This window comes from Cibotium barometz, chromosome 46, assembly GCF_041138505.1.
Source record: "Cibotium barometz isolate CiBa-2024 chromosome 46, ASM4113850v1, whole genome shotgun sequence".
Taxonomy (NCBI): Eukaryota; Viridiplantae; Streptophyta; class Polypodiopsida; order Cyatheales; family Cibotiaceae; genus Cibotium; species Cibotium barometz.
In genome coordinates, this window is record NC_141091.1 from 42455698 (window position 1) to 42476991 (window position 21294).

Sequence of the window (21294 nt, forward strand, 5' to 3'; positions counted from 1 at the left end):
ATTTGTTACCTGCTGTGAGAGAGGTGGTTTGCATGGGGCCACAAAGATCTGTGTGAATCAAGAAAAGGGGCTCAGAAGCTCTTGGCGTGGATTTTGGGAAAGGGAAGTGTTTGGCCTTGCCAACTACACATCCTGCACAAAATTGGATTGAGGTAATCTCCTTGGGAAGCCCAATTGCAAACTTCTTGTGCTTCATTTGATGCAGGGCATGTGTTGAAATATGGCCAAGTCTATAGTGCCATAGCAAGGTTTCCTCTTCTGCAGGAGTGTTGATAGTGGTAGAGAGGGCTTTGGCTGATGTAGAGGTATTACCAAGAGGGTAAAGCTTGCCATGTTTAGGGCATACCAAGGTGATCTTCTTGCCATGATTATCTTTGGCTATGATATGACCACCATCTTTTACAAATTTGAACTCAAGGCCTTGATCAATGAGCTCACTAATAGAGAGGAGGCTCTTCTTTAGCCCTGGGACATAGTCGACCTTCTTGACTAAGGTAGATTGGCCATTAGGGAGAGAGATGACCACTTCACCATTACCCTTGGCTTGTTGTAGGCTATCATCCTCTAAGCGTACATCTAAAGGGCTGATAAGAGAAGTAAAATTAGATAGCCATGATAGGTTGCACCAGTATCTAGATACCATATAGTAGAAGGAGTATTATGTGTGATACTAGTAGCAAATAGGTGAAGAGGGTAATCATGAGAAGCAAGAGGATTATAGAAGTGGGGATTATAATCTTGATTATCTTTTTGAACCTTAGTGAAGTGAGCTCTTCCAAATGGCCTCTTGCTGTGTTGATTGTTGTTGTTGTTAGATAGTGCCCTTTGCTTTGTGTAGCAGCAGTCCTTATCCTCATGCCCATGACGTGGCAATATGTGCATTGCACATTGGATTAAGGGGTATTTCAAGCATGATAATGCTTGTGGTTTCCCCTTTTAGGGTTGTAGTGATGAGGCCTACGAATGGTGAGAACCACTTTTGTGATGACCATGATTATGAGCATTGATAGAAGTGGCTAGAGCCACTGTTTTAATGTTGGAGTGGGATGTTTGATCCCTTAAGGCATCCTCTTATTGAATCTTTTCCACCAAGATTTGAAGCTTGAGCTCCATTATTGAAGCATGGGTTGTAATGAATGCCCTCCTTGTTGGGGAAAAGTCTGCCAGCAAGAACATTGATTGAAGAGACTCTGGGATATCAAGTCCAGAGAGAAGGGTTTCATGTAGAAGACCCTGTCAAAAGTCCAAGAACTTGGCATGGTTGATTGACCTTCTTGCATGTTGAAGTTGACAAGTCTCTTCACTAGAGACACTTGATAAATCAAGTCAGTGTGTAGATAGTAATCCTTGAAGAATTGCCATATTTCTTGTGAGGACTTTAAGCTTCTCACCATTTGCACTTGCTGATCTTTGCAGTGAAGAATGATCTCCATCTCCTCCATGATGTTTTGTTGCTTCCAAAGCTTGAGTGCTTCAAGTTGCTCCTCAGTGGGTTTGCCATCAGAGCCTTGATGCACTTCCATAATTGAAGTTGCTTGAGATATAGCTTCATTCTTAGCTTCCATACTAGTAGGTAGTTGTTTCCATTGAGCTTGTCAATGGAGAACAACCTTGGATTGGTTGTTACAGTGAAAGATGAGACTACCTCCATGATACGTTGATTGAATGAGAAGGATCTTGAGCTTGAAGGTAGTGAGGAATAAAGCTAAGATATGAGATCTCAAGATGAAAGAGGCTTGCCAATGGCTATGGAGTTCTCAAAGCTCTGATACCATGTGAGAACTATGAAGTTAGTGAGAAGAATGAGTAGAGTAGATTAGATAGATAGAGAGAGAGAGATGCTTGAGTGTGTAACACCTTGCTTGTTGATCATGTATTCAAATGAAAGAGAGTGTCTCTTTATACAAGATAAGGTCTAAGGGTCGAGTCAATGTTCCCTATTGAGTCTAAGTTGGTGGACTGGTCCTTAAGGTTGGTTAAGGGTATTGATATGTGTGACGAGGGACCTCACAGTTGGTATCAGAGCCAATGAAATAAAAAGACCTTATCCATTATGCATACTTCTATGCATGAAATAAAAATGGTAAAAATAACACTTTTGATATAAAAATTTATCCATTATGCATACTTCTATGCATGAAATAAAAATGGTAAAAATAACACTTTTGATATAAAAATTTATCCATTATGCATACTTCTATGCATGAAATAAAAATGGTAAAAATAACACTTTTGATATAAAAACTTATCCTTTATGCATGATATTAAAATTCAATTTCTCCATGATTGTAATGAAATTCTTTCAATTAATCTAGGATGATAATTCCTAGAATATGGTAGGAAGTCCTCTTTTTATGCTTTGAATGAAATTATTTTATGCATAATTTTTATAAAAATTTTACCATAGCTCCGCTGCTATGACTAATAAATCTCAATTTTTCTAAGGGATAATACTTATCATTAAGAAAATAATTAAAATGATCTCTAATTGGATTATTAATCCATAATGGATTGAATCATCAATATACATAAACTAAAAGCATAGAAAAAGCCATTAATTTGACCTCAAGCATAGCTTAATCTTGGGTTAAGGAAAAGCTTTATGAAAAGCTTGATTTGGATTGAGAACGGGTCATGAGTATGACCATTTCTTGAGTGAGAGAGAGAATTTACATAAAAATCATTAGAATTTAAACATAAATGAAAATTAACTTCAATAGCATTTATTAAATTATGTAACTCTTCACTACTATTCAAACTTCAATAGCATTTAAAAAAAACCATACCAATTAAGCTTCTCAAGCTTGAGAGGGGTTGAGAAGAGAGAAACATTGAGAAATTATAGAAAGATCAATATTCACTAATTACCTTACAAATTGCTTGATTCTTTGTTCACGGTAGAGGCCCCCAACCAATCAATTGGTTAAGTATGTTGATGGAGTCACTAATGGGGATTGAAGAAAGAGGGAAGCTCCAAAAACTAGTGAATTATTAAATGAATTCACAGTTCTTGGCTTAGGTGGAGTAGAGTAACGATGCATAAACACTATCTATTTTTCAACAAGGGGGAGGCTTCTATTTATAGGAAAAATTGAGCTCCTAACCAAACAAACTGATTCTAGAATTTTCTAAATCAATTTGGTCAATATTTGACCATTTGTAGGTCAGTTAAGCTAACTTTTTGGAACTAGACTTGAATGAGGAGAGAGGAGAGATGAAATATCTCAATTTTTATGAGTTTAAAACTCATTCAAGCATGTGAAATATGCACCTCCTTTAAAGAACTCCCCTTCCTTACATATGTGTCATAATGGAATCATTTTAATATTGCTCATAGTTTTTTTACTAATAAACCTTGTACATTTTCAACTCTTCATCTTATGTGAAATATGCACCTCCTTTAAAGAATTCCCCTTCCTTACATATGTGTCATAATGGAATCATTTTAATATTGCTCATAGTTTTTTACTAATAAACCTTGTACATTTTCAACTCTTCATCTTATGTGAAATATGCACCTCCTTTAAAGAATTCCCCTTCCTTACATATGTGTCATAATGGAATCATTTTAATATTGCTCATAGTTTTTTTACTAATAAACCTTGTACATTTTCAACTCTTCATCTTATGTGAAATATGCACCTCCTTTAAAGAATTCCCCTTCCTTACATATGTGTCATAATGGAATCATTTTAATATTGCTCATAGTTTTTTACTAATAAACCTTGTACATTTTCAACTCTTCACCTTATGTGAGCATTTACTCATTTTTGGGTATCTTCTTTTTACAAATTTGGATTTATCTCTTCCCTACACATGGATTGATGCTATTGGCCCATAGGAACCTTAATTGGACCATAGTCTAAAGATTTCTGAAAATCTAGACCCTTAGACTAAGGTTCTTTATACCTATTTCCAATTAATTCCAATTGCACATTGGAAAATTCTTTTTGAATTTCTATTTCAAGGGAACTCATCTGAATTATAAGAGATATTTTTCTATCCAAAAATTATTCAAAATCTGAATATTCTCTCTCTAGAATAATTTCTCTCTCTCTAGGCTAAAATAGTTAGCAACAGGGTCTTTATATTTCTGAAGAGGGTTGATTACAGGGGAAGATACTAGACATCAAAAAGGGGTTGGGGGAGGAATCTTACATATAAGTTGTTAACAATCTTGCACACCTGATTGGTGTAATGACCAACTAGCTTAGTAGCTATTAAGTGCATTCTCTAACTTCCACTCAGGAAGCATAAGTACACGCATATTAAAGGAAGGAAAAAAGCGAAACATACATTAAAAATTGAAACAAACTTGAAATACACCGTGAAAGTGGGAGGTAAACTAAGACTCCTATACCAAGTTATTGAGAAGCTAGTGGAAGCTTGTGCTTCCATCATGTACCTTAAACTTACAAATATAACCATTGGACCCCTTGACTAGACCTGATTGAGACTAGACTTTCTCTATTTACCTTTAGAGTTTATGTTACACTTGTGGTCGGGCAAGGTCTAAGTATCAGTCATAGAAAAAATCCCATATACCAAGGACATTGAAAGTGAGGTTACCTTTTATGCTCCTACTGCAAGTAGTAGAATGGGACTTGAGCAATTCTTGACCCCACATCTCATATAAGGAACCCTTGTTTTGACCTTGACATCCTATCATATATTAAGGGAGGAGTTATTAGACAATCCAGCGATGATTGTTAGACCTAGAAAAGAGTTTTAAATGACTAGAAATGAGAGGGCCTAGAGAAACCCCAAGCTTCAAGTACATTTGTCTCTTCCATGAGTGATAAAACATTGACTTTTAATGTGGAAATCTATCCTTCCACCACAAGATTGGAGACATCCCAAAGAACCTATATGTCCATTGATGGGTGGTTAATTGCATCCTTAAATAGATGGTCAATCCAATCACATATGAAGTGGAATATGTGGATGGAAACCGCTGAATCTATGAGATTTTTTGACCTAAAGGGGCTGCTTTAAAAAATGACGTTGAGTATTTTAACCCCAAGCTTAGAAGATTCATTCACTGAGATGGTTTTTGAGTGTGTAGTGGCACATTAGATAACATTAACCAAGCAAAAATATTCATGGGAGAGACATCATTAGTCCATGTTACTGCTAAGAAAGAGAGAGGATTCCATTGGTGTGGTGATAGGTGGAGTACTTACTAACCCCTTGGATAAAGCTCTTTTGGATAGACTTTATCATCTTGCTTCTATCCCCTGAAATGTGGTTAATGATTACTCACATGTGAAAACATCCACCTTTTAAGCCACAATTCTAGGACTTGCTAAAATTCAAATTAGTTTAGGACATTTCCACACTTCTCAACCTAATGATGAGCCTTTAGACTTCTTGAGAAACCAATCAAAGACTCCATCTATTCCTTAACAAACCTTGGGAATTTAGGGATTCTACACTCTCAAGTTGGACCAATCTAAGACAAAGAGCGTCTATCAAAATACCACCATTGTATACCCATGAATAGTAGTATGGATGTTCCATCACCAAGAGTGGTTGATCCTACCATATCTCAACTAAGACTTGTATTTAGTCCACCTCACGTGCCTCAGGGTTTTCTAAACCCTATGGTGCCTCCTGTGCCACCAATTGCTCCTCTTGGATCATCATCTACTAACAGAAGGAAACTTCCTCGGTCCCACAACCAAGTCAATTAATGCCCTCTCGACCACCCAAACTGACTGAGACTCCCCAAGACAAGCCACGTGGGCCAAAAACCCTCAAGAAAAAGATTGGAACTTACCCAAACCCAGTTGAGGAGATTGAACAAGTGCAACACTTAAGGGGTTTGGTGGAAGAAACACAAAGAGAACTGGAGCCAAACCCGAGAAAAATCAAAATTCAAGACACAGTGTTTCCTACGCAAGTTCAGCCTCACCAGAACCATAAACCGTTAGCTATACCTAGTATCATTCGGGAAGGGACATCTGGAAGTGGGCAAACACCCTTCTTACTGGAAAGAATGTTTAGTGAGGGAATGCCTGACCCCATTGAAGAGGAAGTGATTCCATCTTCAACAGTTCCTAGTCAAGGGACGATGTCTCGAAAAGTACCGTTGAATGTGTCTAAGCTAATGGATTTCATGTCCTCTGAAATCAGAACCACGATCATATCCAAATTATACGGAGATCCTGAGCTATTCTTAGCTCTTCGGGCATTTCTTAATGGAGAACTAAAGGCGGGGCTACCACAATTTGCAAATATGGATAGAGCCGACACGCTTCAAGATGAGGAGGAACATTGGGATCTACAGCCCAACCTAGATGAAAACTCGGTCGTGGAAATACCTGTTAACAAGTTGGGATAGTACTTTGAAGGGGACGAATCTAATGCAACCCTCCCCATTACTACCAAGGGATTAACTCTAAAGGGAATCCTTGATGGTGGTGCTGGCGTGAGCATTGTGACTAAAAACTGTTGGGAATCTATGGGAAGACCTCACCTTGAAGTCACAAATATAGTGGTTAAGATGGCAAACGGAACCATAGCTAAACCTATTGGAATATTAAGGGACCTTAAGATCAAGGTCTTGGGATACAAGGTAAAACATACCTTCATTGTAATGGATTTCTCCAAGCATCCTATGTCATATCAAATGATCTTAGGACGTCCTTTCATGAGGGAAGCACAAATGGTGCATGACTAGTCGAAAAACCATGTCTACCTACAATTCCAGGACTCTGTCATTCGAGTTGATCTTGAGAATGGTCGTGCACATCCTTTAGGAAGCAAGGTTATCATCGATAATCGATCGGATACCACTGTTCATTCCGCCCCATTAAGGTATTGCTATACATGCAAAAAAGAGACTGATGATAGGAAAGATTCTCCTTATATGGATGTCCTACCGGGTATGACTGAGTCGGATAATGTGGATTGGGTACACCTAGCGACAACCATAGACACATGGGGAAATAGAGGTACAAGTTGGGTAACACCTGAGGGGCAAGATATGCCACCGTTAGTGCCAATAAACATGATAGGTGTTATGCACTTGACCCCTGATGGCGAGAAAGTGGCAAACTCCACCGACACTGAAAGTAGCGAAGACTCTGACCAATGCAACTCTGAGTATGAATCTCAAGAAGAAACTGACTCTGAGCCTAATGGGGGGGATGAATCAAATATTCACCCAAATGTGGAAGCAAGGTGCTCAAGGCCTAGGACAGTGACCTCCTGCAGTTCATCCGAAAGTGAGGGGGACACAAGTGAAGATCGACCAAGTGAGTCCGAATCTGATAGAAACAAAAATCAAAAACTTGGTAAGAAGAAAACAAGACATAAGCGCCAACGCTATCGAGCTAATGTACGCACTGCAATAAACAAGGAAAGATCCACTGCAGAATGGCTTAGTTATGTAGGAGCCATTGATGCTCATCGGCAGAAGATAGCGGATAATTGGGGACAATACCTCCAAAGTGTCATGTGGTGTATTCCGCAACCTCATGACGTCGCCCAATTAGAAATCGAAGAGAAGCCAAAACTAAGTCGTACTGCAAGAAGGCAGCAAAACCAAGAGTTTAAGGAAGCGAAATTGAAAGAAAAAAGCCTGGCACAACAAGAACCAATAGACTTACACCCCGCACCCGAGCATTTCAAATCATTTACCACAGGGGAACATAAAGTGGTCTACACAAAAGCCCAATGAATGCCTACCAATGGGAGTAGCGGTGTCTACGATGGCCCTGCGGTAGTTAAGGAGATAGACTTAGCAGATCCGGGTGAGGAGTCTAAACCAGTTTTTATTGCTCAAGACCTCACCAAGGCGGAAGAGTAGTGTCCAAAAATGGGATTTCCACTGACGAGAGTAAAATCAAGGTCATTCTGGAATTACCCCCACCCACCAACTACAAGGGAGTCCAACGGTTTATGGGCCATGTTGGTTATTATCGAAGGTTTATTCTATTCTTCGCCAAGATAGCTCGACCATTGTATAAGCTTCTCATCGAGTTTATTTGGACCGAAGAATGTGACCGTGCCTATGAGCTATTAAAGAAGGCCTTGGCGAGTGCTCCAATCTTGAGAATGCCTAACTGGGATTTACTCTTCCATGTGCATATTGATGCATCAAACTTTGCTATTGGGTGTGTTTTAACTCAACCTGGAGAACACAAGCTAGACTACCCCATTAGCTTTGCCAGTCGCCAGTTGAACGATGCTGAGATGAACTACACCACTACGGAGCGAGAAGGGTTGGCAATGATATATGCAGTAAGGAAATTTTGTTATTACCTCCTTGCTACCAAGTTTGTTTTCTATGTAGATCATCAAGCATTGTTGTATCTGGTAAACAAACCATGCTCCACAGGAAGAATCACACGATGGCTATTGATTCTTCTTGAGTTTGATTTCACTGTTGTTGTGAGACCTGGCAAAAAACATGTTATGGCTGATCATTTGCCTCGCATACCTAATGGTGAGGCTCCTACGGGGGTTGATGATGACTTACCGGACACTTCCCTATTCATGGTGGAGACAATGCCTGAATGGAGTGAGAAGATTGTTAACTTTTTGGTTAATGGCTTTCCACCCAAGGAGCTTCGTAAAGATCTAGCTCAAAAGCTAATCAAAGAATGCGAACCCTATTGCCTGATAGCCGGGACTCTTTATAAAAGAGGAAAGGATGACGTTCTTAGGCGTTGTGCCCGAGAGGATGAGTATCTATACATTTTACAAGAGGCACATATGGGCGTAGCCGGTGGTCACTTCTCAGGAGACTTAACTGCGCGAAAGATATTACAATCAGGGTGGTATTGGTGGCCCACTATGTTCCAAGACGCATCACTCTTTGTGAAGGGTTGCGATGAATGCCAACGATATAAGAAACCCCAGAGGAAAGATCAGATGCCCCTACATCCGATCAAAGTAAACCAACCATTTGAAAAGTGGGGTTTAGACTTTGTAGGTCCAATTAGTCCAGCGGCCCGAAACACACAATCTCGCTATATTATTGTGGCCACTGACTATATGACCAAATGGGCTGAAGCGAAAGCGACACGTAAGGCAGATGCGAGGACAACAGCCAAGTTCCTCTTTGAAAATATAATCACACGATTCGGTTGTCCTTTTGAACTTGTGAGCGACAATGGTATGCATTTTATAAATGAAGTGATTAAGGAGCTCACAACAAATTTCATGATATCCCATCATAAATCTACTCCTTACTATCCGCAAGCGAATGGCCAAGCCGAGAGTACCAACAAGACTTTAATCTCTATTTTGACAAAGACAGTTGAAGCTCATCGCACGGATTGGGATCTAAAGCTTACGACAGCTTTATGGGCCTATCGTACTGGGTACAAAGTGGCTATTAATTGCACACCATTCAAAATGGTATATGGCCAAGAAGCAGTCATGCCATGGGAATTTGTCATTCCTAGTCTTCGTGTTGCTACTCAAGAGGGTTGGGATGGTAATCCCTTAGCAGAGCGTCTGTATATCCTTGAGCGACTAAACGAAGAAAGACAATTGGCTGTGTTCAATGCCCTTGTGGAGAAGGATAGAAGGAAAAAATGGTTTGATCGCCACCTAAAGGACAAGGACATCAAGGTTGGGGATAAAGTCCTAATGTATGGAGTGCGAAACGAAAAGAAGAAGCTCAAATATGCTGGTAAGGGACCATATAGAGTATGTGAAATTACCCCGCAAGGTACCATCAGAGTGGAGACTCTCGACGGAGTTGAAACCATTCGATTCCTTAATGGGAGTAAATTCAAATGATACTATGACCCCCTGAGCCAGGAGAAGTTACATGCAATCCATCAAAAGAAGGCAGCTAAAGAACAAGCTGAGCTTAAAAAGATACAAGCGAGAGTCGAAGCCAAAGAATGTCAACAGCGTGCTAGGCGACAACGAGAAGCCAACTTGGAAATGACGCAAGTATTTTTTGAGGAGGAAGAGGAGGATTCACTGGAATCTGACCCGCCTCTAAGATACCCAATTGAGTTACAGAGTCCTTATGGAGAGGTGCTGTATAATGCATTATTAGATATAGGAGCTCAACACAATTTGTTATCATATGGCGTGTGGTGTCAACTGGGAAAACCACCTTTATCCAAGAGTTCTATCCAAGTTCAAGGAATCAACAAGAGGAAAATCCCTGTCTGAGAAATTCTGCACACTCCGGTTGCTTATGACAAGGGAACCATAATTCAAAGCTTTTTGGTTATGCCTACTGGTACCATGGAAGGGACTGTAATCTTAGGGTGCAAATGGATGATGGCCACCAAGTGCAATATCGATTGGGCAACCAGACAAGTCACAACGCAAGAACCAACACTAGGCCTGACCGCTCAAAATCCCGCACCTAAGTCATCCACTCAAATAATCACAAAGTCCAGTGGCAAAACCATCTTCGATTGTAGGCCACCCCTCTAACGCTTTAACGCCAAGAGTGGAAACAGGCAAGGTGGTCCCTAAAGCTTCGCTTACTATGCCAAAGAGTACATACAAATGGGTCCCCAAAGCTTCGTTAACAGCTACTTCCCCTGCTCAATCTCGTTCAGCCACCAAGAAGCCTCGTAAAAGGAAAGCAGCTACCCACCCGAGAAAGGGCAATGTAACATCGCGATGGATCCCTAAAAAATTATTAGTAGCCCAAGGGTACTACGAGGGAAATGACCAGATTTGGGTCCCTAAACATAAGCTGAATCCCTCTACATCACCTGTAAAACCTTGCAAACCAATTGTTGCCACCCCAATGACAATTCAAGACCGTGGTAAGGGAAAGGTAATAGAGTGCTCCGTACCACTTCTTTCAGAGTTAGTTTGGATTCCCAAACGATATCGATCATTACCACCTAGCTCAGGAAGGGGGGAGCCACATGAAGCTTCTAGCTCCTCATGCCAGGCACACACTCATATAGAAGTTTCTACATGCTCTACACCTACTCTTGTCAACACCCAACCAAAAACCGATGAGTCTACGACTCCCCTTGTAATAGTATCATCAGAAACCATTTCCTCCATTCGTCAATGGGAGCGCACACTACCATCTCTGCAATTGGATGTGGCCACAAGGGTCATAAAAAGCTATCTGCCCAGATCACAACCTATGACCCGCTGGACAAATTGGTTCCAAGAGGCTGCAACATCATTGCAAATAATATGATCTACCCAAGGAAAGGGGGAGCATGTACTCACGCTCGACATTCTAATGCTTCCTCCTTAACCTTCTCCCCTGACCATGTAATTGCCAAATTCAAGGGGATGTATATATATAGTTTTATACATTTTTTTTTAAAAAAAAACAAAGAAAAGAAAAACAAAAAATAGTAAAAAGAGCAAGAGCACAAAAACAAGAGAAATATCCGTATACAATCAAGAACTAGATTGTCCTGTCATAAACCTACTGATGCTATATCTGTGCTGCAGATATGGCAGATGCCCGATCATCATACACTTCATCCAATTTGGTGAGAGGTATCATCTGTACCTTTCTCAGATATTCCACATGTGCTATCCTGTAATTGAAACTGAATGGGATCATATAGATGTACTAGCCAGAGAGGAAAATATTGAGGAATTAGAATGGCTAATTTGCCTATTGACCATGACTGACCCCTACTCCTTAGAGGACATATCCCCGATAGCCCAATGCTTTCCTTTTCCACAAGATGACTATCCTCGCATGGTTACATTTTTGATGAGTTTATGTGGATGGAAAAATGAAAAGGAAATATATGACAATGATGAATGGACGAATGAAACTCATGGCACTACTGAGGTTGACTTTATTTGTTTGGATGATGCGGATAGAGGCTTAGCCTTAGGGCTAGAGCCAGGACTCTACAACATCCTCTTACCGTATCCTCAGTAGTAGTGTGGTGACTGGTAGGTAGGTTAGCGTTTTCACGTTTTTTCTAGTTTAGATTCTTTAAACAAGTCTTGAAATTTTCACACTGATGTGCCTCTCGAGGTATAGTGCTTGTTAGTTGATTGTACAGGTTGAAAAGTTTGAGGTGGGTTCGCTTTCAAGTCCTGAGACTGCCGCAACGTTCATCAAAATATATCTACATCAAATTGCAAGCTGTCTCGTCAAATCAAGGAGATCTCCAATTACAGGTGTAATTCTTCCATACCCACTCTCTTTCGTTTTTACTGTTCAATCAATTGCATAAACTATAATGCATGACCACATGGAAATTGTCAATGTACTACTTAGTTTTTGAAGTTGCTTGCACACTAGTGTAAATCATTAATGAGCTTAACTTTATTGGAAATATTCCTAGGCAGCATGACGTCTTTAGTTAACCTTGGAATACGATTGTCTTAGGTCTAGGGTCAAACCATCTTAATGTTTGACACCTGGCCATGTGTGTGTTGACCTCTAGGACATAGCTATTATCCCTTTGTCGAAAGGATGCAAGACAAATTATAGTTCAGGAGCGAAGATCAAAAGAAATAGAAAAAAAAAAAGCCTACAATAAATGGCAATACAAGTCTATGATGTGCTTTAATATTGGCCTATCGCCTTATTGATACTTAGTAGGCGAGGAGTATTCTACTCCAGACCGATGCCTTGGTTGGTAGGGGGTAGCCTTGCCTAAAGTGAGCTAATAGATTCCTGGATAATGCCTTGTGTTAAACATGGTACCAGGATCGATGTTAGTTTTGCCTTAGGAAGGTCGCCATTGTGTGTAAAAATTATCCCGTGCAGTAAAAAAAAAAAGGCAAAAAGCTCCTGTAACTCTGATGTTTCTTGTGTCCCTAGGCTTGTGGTATTAACTTGTTCTTAGAGTAGACACAGTGTGGTCATCTGTTTATTTATTAAGCTTGGTTATTTTCCTTGACTTAGGCCAGCTATAAACCTTAATTAACCTTTGACACCTTGCTTACTCTTGATTTACTTTCAATAATTTTAAACTCCTATTAATTTGCTACACTAGCTCATTCAGGTGACCCTTAAACTAAGTTCTCATAGCAACATCCATTGTGGTCTAACATGCTTGAATTTATACACTTTATATCTTTTGAATTCCAGCATACCTTCACTGTACTTCCCTGTTTTGCAGATGGTCAACAACAACCCTCTCGAGCTTACCATACCATAGCTTCCGAGGACGGAATCTACATCAGGAAGGGGGGTTAACCTGGACATTGAGACGTACTATGTTTTACGTCATTAATTTAAATATTCTGAGTCATGGGCCGGGCTTGTCGGCACCATATGTTAAGGATGAAGGGATTGGGTGATCGTCGATGAGAGGCGCACCTTGAATATCAGTAGGATAAGGGTTAGGGTCGGTCGGCCATGTATGGGCGCCCAAGTGTGAACGGCCAAGTCACCTATAAGAGTCAAATGTAACCCTAAAATCCTCATTCTCATGTGTTGTGAATACAAGAGTGCTCTTGCCTTATCTCCTTGGTTTCCTTCTCCTGCGTGTGAGAGAGAGAGAGAGAGTGAGTGAGAGAGCGATCGAGCACTGTGTAGCGGCACGGCGGTGGAGAGGCGGTAGAGCGGTGACGGCGGCTCCTTCTTCACTGCTGCGACGCGGGAATCCTTCAAGGCGACAGTTGAGCGGTGAGTGACACACCCTTTGCATTTTGTTCGAGCTTCCTTCCCTGGTTGTATGCTTGCAGCCATTCGTGGCTTGCATACGGTGTCCGGCAAGTCCAGCTACGACCTGTGCGGCAAAAGCGCACAGTTGTATGAGAACGTGGAGGGTGTTGATCCAAAATTCTTCCAGCACAACATCAATTTTAGAGAAAGAGCCATACCAGTGAGATAGTAGAGGTGCAGAATGATAGACTACTAAGAGTAGATTTCATTGTGCTAGTAGAGAAAGCTTCTTGTATATCCCCAATTGTGGTAGTGCCCAAAAAGAACATAAAGATCAGAATCGGTGTGGACTACCGCAAGTTGAATGCTGCAACTACCTCGGATCCCTTGCCACTTCCATTTACAAACTATTTGCTTTATGAGGTAGCTACTAGGAAGGAAATGTACTCATTTTTGGATGGATTCACTAGGTACAACTAGGCGAAAATGGCACCAGAAGACAGGGAGAAACTAGCCTTCATCACTGAATGGGGTGTCTTCGTGGGGGGTGACTATCATGATGTTCAGCTTGAAAAATGCACCGACTCCTTTTCATGAAGAGAATGGTGCAAGAGATTTTCTATGATTACCTGAAAATTTTCATGAAAGATTTTGTAGATGACTTTAGCGTGTCTGGTGATAAGGCAAAGCACATCTATCATTTGAGGTTGTGTCTACAGAGATGCAGAGATACAAGGCTTAAGCTAAATCTAGCCAAGTGTGCATTTGCAATAAGATTAGGAACACTATTAGGACACATAGTGTAAGGCCAAGGATTGGCCATAGATCCTACTAAAGCAGAGGCCATATCCAGAATGTCTACTCCTCAGAATGTCAAGCAACTAGAGAGGCTCTTCGGTAAGGTTAAGTGTCATGCTAGATTTTTAAAATATTTAGCACATGTGACCAACCCATTGTATGGACTTACCAAGAAAGATGCAAAGCATGAATGGAATCCAGAGTGTCAAAAAGCATTCCAATGGCTAAAGAGAATGGTGTCAACTACACCAGTGGTTGGTAAACCACCCTAGACTAGAATGAAATATTCTATGTATATGTAGATGCTTTAGACAAAGCAATGGGAAGTGCACTTATGCAAGAGAAGCAAGAGGGGTATATGCAACCCATTCATTATGCTAGCAAAGCCCTCACAAGGGAGGAAATGAACTACAACACAATAGATAGAAAAGCTCTCTCAATGATTTATGTTGTGAACAAGTTTCGACACTACATCTTGGGAAGTAAATTTGTTTTCCATGTGGACCATCAAGCCTTGATTTATCTGGTGAACAAAGCCTTTCTAGTGGGGAAGATGGAAAGGTGGATGCTTCTACTGCAAGAGACTTAGAAATTCGCCATGGGAATCACCAATTTTATTGGTGAATAAGAAATATGGGTCTATATGTTTATGCGTGGGCTATCATGGTTTGAATGCAATCACGATACAGAATAAATATCCTTACCCGCGAGTTGATGAGTTTTTTGATTCATTGCAAGATGCACGATACTTCAGCAAGATTGACTTAAGGTTAGGCTATCATCAAGTTTGCATCCACATCATGGACGATGTGCCTAAGACAACTTTTCATACTAGATTTGGGCATTGAGATTTTTTAGTTATGTCGTTAGGTCTAACTAATGCTCTAGCTACATTTATGACGCTTATGGATAGCATCTTATGCGCATATCTTGGTTGATTTCTTGTAGTATTTCTTGATGATATTTTGATCTTTAGTCGCACTGAGAAAGAGAATTTACAATACTTAAGATTAGTGCTTGAATTGCTAAGGCAAAATGCACTTTATGCTAAAGAGAGAAAGTGTGAGTTTTTGCCTCGGCGGAGATCCATTATTTGGGTTACAACATCTCAGCAGAGGGAATTCAGATGGATACTGCGAAGGTAGAGGTAATTCTTAAGTGGCCTCATCCAACAAATTTAGAGGAATTACAGATATTCCTTGGGTTGGTAGGGTTTTATAGCAAATTCATTTGAGATTATGCTAAGTTAGAGGTCCCCAATGATGGACCAATTAAAGGCTAAGGGTCACAACTTTGTTTAGGATCCTGACCAACAACAAATGTTCGATCGCCTTAAGTTTGCCATTTCTATCGCACCTTTGTGGGCAATAGTAGATCCTAATGAGCCATTTGTGGTTTAAACAAATGCTAGTTACCATGTAGTTGGTGATGTGCTTCTTCAAGGAGGAAGACCAATAGCTTTTAAAAGCAAGAAGTTGGATAGAGCTCACTAGAATTATTGTGCGTATGAGTGTGAGCTTTATGCCATCATTCTTGCTCTAGGCAAGTGGAGACATTATCTCTACGGTGCTAAGTTTGAGATTGTCTTTGATCATGAGCGTATCAAATGGTTGACAACGCAAACTGATTTGAAAGGTCGTAAATCTCGGTTGGCATAAATCCTCCAAGAATTTGACTTTCAACTAAGGAATCGCAAAGGTTGATGCAATGTCATGGCTAATGCCTTAAGTCGCATGCCTCAAGTCAACTAGTTGAGTTTCACATATTTGAAAAGTGATTTTTTATATCCACTCAAAGATAAGTGCGAACATGATCAGTCCTATGTAAATGTGTGGATAGTTGTTACATGCAGGGATCCCTTCCACTCCGTAGTAGCGAGTGCAGATGATAGTTCCACACCCAACTCTTCTCTTTCTAGAGATGAGCTTAATCGTTGGAAACATTTTTCTATCGATATAATGGGGGTACTTATTACACAAAGGCAGAGTGTGTGTACCCAAATACTTTATGAGTGTCATGATAATCTAAGTGCAAGTCATCCTGGAATCAAGATGACCTATGCCTTAATGAGAAGGCAATTCTATTGGCCTGGACTTCACAAGGACATCCAATAATATATTTTACATTGACAAAAATGCCAGGTCAATAAGGCTGAGCATCTTAAGATAGACGAGCTATTACAACCATTAGAGATCCCTAATGGTAAGTGGGAAAGCATCTCTATGGATTTTATTGTAGGTCTACCTACAACTAGCAGACGTCGTGATGCCATCTAGGTTGTAGTCAACAGATTGACAAAGATGTCTTGGTTTATTTATTGAGATGTCAAGCTCAACATGAGCTGACACGCACGAAGTACCTGCATGACTGTTCGACATTTATATCGCTGGCGGGTTTGGTAGCTGGCACCGACATATCTTCGCCAGAGATTCTATAGCCGGACTACACCACAAACTAGTCCACACCTACCTACTCCACTTAGCGTGTTCACATTATGGACCACTTGTATATACTCTATTATGTACATTAGTCACTTTATCTTCTGTGTAGACCTCTTTTGTTATGTGAAGAAGAATTATTAGCCTCTCACCTTGTGTGTTCTCTTCTAGGGTTTGTGTGAGTATGTGTGTGCTTGCAAGACCTCAATATCTCTTCTCCCCTGCATCTTTTCATGGTATCAAAACCTGGTTCATGCTAAGGGTTGAGCGGGAAGCAAGAGAAGCACATGAAGTGTGGTACACGGGTAAGATTTCCATCGTTGCATTGATAATAATGATAATATTTTTGTTAGGTTTAAACTAACCTGGTCTTTAAGAATTACATTGCCTCGTTGCATTTTCCTCCAATAGAATGTGTTGAAGAGCTCTCATAATGCATTTGTTTTTGTTTTCCCACCACTGTGTCAAGTTGTACAAAAAGATACACAGTCTTTGAGCTTAACTCTCATCATGTGTAGTGGTCTTTATCGAGCACCAAGTTGACACAATGCCTTATCTTTGAGTTAGAATCAACCCCATAGAAAAAAAAGAAAAGAAAGCACTATTAAATCAGAAAATGATATAGATTCGAAATGAAAGAAAGAGATCGTAGGGAGGGAGAAACAATGGGTAAAGGAAATAATGTCTCGAAACAAAAACCAAACAAGGAAACACAACCTCCTAAAACCAAAAAAGTAATCACAACCTCATAGGACTAGGAAAGCCAAAGTAAAGAGGTTAAGGCTAAACCTCAAGACAAGGGAAAGAGGGTTGAAGAAAGCTCAAACCCAAGGGAGGTAAAGAGACACGATGCAAAAGTGTTGAGACCATGGATCCAATGTATGTGACACCTGCTACAAGTTCTCTAAATAAAACTTGTTCTCGTCGCACTTGGGAGAGAAAATCTTTTGTTCTTTATGTGCTTTTCACTTTTGCATATATTGTTTGCATATTCACACACAGTTGGCTGGTTTAAGTTTTAAATTAGTTGTTACTATGTGGTGAGTGATTTCTAGATTCTTAGAGAACTTAGTAGGAGGTATTTCTATTTGAAGATAGTGTAAGATATATGCCAACGGAGTATGCCAAGTTCTTATGCTCTCAAAGTATAGTAGTTACCCCTAGTGGTAGCTACCTCTTAGGTATGGGCTAGGTGCTACAATTAATAAAAAATTTACGAAAATCATGCCCTAGAAAATATATACAAGTGAATCGAGACATGACGTGTCTACAGCCATGTGGAATGCTTGGTAGGTCCTTGGGTTGTTGTCTTAGCACCTTGGGGCCGATGCCTTGGTTTCCATGGGGTGAACACTGACGTCTAAAAGATTAAGAAGAAGACTTTCAAGGACTCTATCACCTTGATAGATGTTGGTAGGACTCTGGGGTATATTATGGGCCCTCGAGACCGATGCCCTCATCTTCATGATAAAAAACAGAAGAAGGAGGGAGCACACACAAGAGAAGCAAACCCTAATCCATATCCATCAATCATAAAGAAGGAGAGAAGCCATAGTCCTCATCTCTCTCACACACACAAAGGAGAACACAACATAGTGTTATGTCCACACTACAAAGTAAACCTAATGTAATGTCCACACCACACATGACCAGCTGGATGCGGTCATAAACACACCACACGATATCCATCTACCATACTGTCACTCTGTCAGCACCCATGTGCTATCCTCCAGCTGTATACGAGCTTGACATTTCAACACTCCCCCTCAAGCTCGACATGTCCATCTCTAGGACTCCCAATCTAGTACGGAAATACTCGAACTTATCCTTACCAAGTGCTTTGGTAAAGATATCTGCAACCTGCTCATCTGTCTTTACATATGTCAAATCAACATGCCCATCTAGCACTTTCTCTCTGATGAAATGATAGTGGACCTCAATATGTTTGGTCCTGGCATGATAAACTGGGTTGCTACTAGCAAGCTGAATACTACTCATGTTGTCACAATGTATGACAACTCTCATATCACTCTGTAACCTAACATCGTCTAGCAACTTCTTCAACCACATAGCCTCACATGCAGCTATGGCTGCTCCACGATACTCGGCCTCTGTGGTAGATAAAGCAACTGTAGGTTGCTTTTTACTGCTCCAACTCACAGCTCCACTACCAAGGCTGAAAACATAGCCACTGGTAGACCGCCTGTCATATGCACTACCGGCCCAATCTGCATCTGTATATCCATAGACATGCATGTCTTTTCCTGCCTCATAGAAAAGACCATAATGCACGGTAGTTTTGACGTATCTCAGAATACGTCACAGCATCCAAGTTAGGTTTACGAGGACTCTGCATAAACTGACTTACCAAACCAACTGCATAGCTGAGATCTGGCCTCGTAATGGTCATGTAGATAAGACTACCAACAACCATTTTTCTGTAAATGGTGATATCATCAAGCTCATCACCCAAATCAGCCCTAAGCTTCATGTTTTGCTCTAATGGTGTCAACATTGGTTTGCATGCTGTTATACCATACTTTGCTAGCATGTCAAGTGCATATTGCCTTTGCACCAGCCATATACCCTTGTTTATTCTTCTCACCTCAATGCCAAGAAAGAACCTTAAATCACCAAGGTCTTTCATATCAAACTCTTTGCATAAAGAGGCCTTAACCTCATCAATGCCTTTCCCACAATCACCTGTGAGATAATCAAATCATCAACATAAATGACTATCATCACGATACCATCATGTGTCTTCTTCACATAAAGTGAAGAGTCTGCATTTCCAACCACAAATCCAATACTGACAAGATATCTGCTGATCTTGTCACTCCAAGCACGAGGTGCTTGCTTCAAACCATATATTGCTTTCTTTAACCTGCAAACAAAAGTAGGATATGCTGGATGTACATATCCTTCTGGCTGTTCCATGTACACCTCTTCTTGTAGTTCACCATTCAAGAAAGCATTTTTTACATCCATTTGATGTAAAGCCCAACCTTTTTGTGCTGCTAGTGCAATGATAGACCTCACAGTAGCCATCTTAGCCACTGGGCTGAAAGTTTCATCATAATCAAGACCATAAGTTTGTGCATATCCTTTAGTGACCAGCCTTGCTTTATGTCTCTCTAGGCTGCCATCTGACTTGCACTTTACCTTATACACCCATTTGCAACCAATTGCATTCTTTCCTTGCAGTAACTCAACCAATTGCCATGTATCATTTTTGTCCAAAGCATCCATCTCTTCATCCATGGCTTTCTCCCATACATGCTCTCCAATAGCCTCTGTATAGCATGTAGGTTCCACATGCTTCACCATAGATGTCATGTATGCATAGTGCATAGCCAAATCTCGATATGTCAATCTTTCAACTGGATATCTGACTCTCTGGGATCTTCGCAATGCATGCGGATATCTGACTCTCTAGGATCTCCGCAATGCATGCGGGTCACTCTGTACACCTGTAACTCTAGCATGTGGTGGCACATATCTGTCTTGCCTAGCACTAGGTGTGCGTAAAACAGGTATGCCAAGCTCCTCATCCAAACTCTCTGAACTAGATGACTCATAACCTGTGATTCCAATTCCTTCGACCTTCTTCTTTCCTTTATCCATAGCACTACTCCCAGTGCTCACACTCTCATGCCTCAAACGTCCTGACCATGGATGTACACTGCTACTCTCAGCTTCTGCCTGCTGCTGGCCCTAGACATAGTAGTAGAACTAGAACTTGCTTGTGGCAAGTTCACAGGAACATCTGCCTCAAATGACTCAATGACTCCCTCATCTTTTGCTTTGTACCAACTAGCAAGCTCATCAAACACCACATCTCGTGAAATGATCACTTGTCTAGTTTGAGGGTTATAACATTTGTATGCCTTTCGATCCTGTGCATATCCAACAAATACACATTTCTCTGCCTTAGGATCCAACTTCCTTCTTCTTTCGTCAGGCACATGTACATAAGCTATGCATCCAAAAACTTTCAGATGTCCAATGTCTGGCCTGTAACCTGTAAGCCGCATCTCTGGCGTGCTTCCATGAATGGCTGCTATAGGTGTTTTGTTCAGAATATACACTGCAGTAGCACATGCTTCTGCCCAATAGTAATCTGGCATGCTCTTTTCATTGAGCATTGCCCTTGCCACTTCACATATAACTCTATTCTTTCTCTCAGCCACACCATTATGCTGAGGTGTATACCTGCAAGTCAACTGTCTTCTTATTCCATGCTTCCTCAAGAAATGCTCAAAAGCTTTTGAGGTGTATTCACCACCTCCATCTGTTCTCAAACATTTAATCCAGCAGCCATATTACTTTTCTACAAGAGCTTTGAAATCCATGAACTTTTCCAACACTTCACTCTTCTCTCTCAGAAAGTATATCCATGTCATCCTGCTGAAATCATCTATGAATGTCACATAGTATAGACTGTCTTTAATAGATGGGTTTTGTGCAGGGCCCCATACATCACTGTGTACTATCTCAAGTGGCATGTTACTCATATTTCCT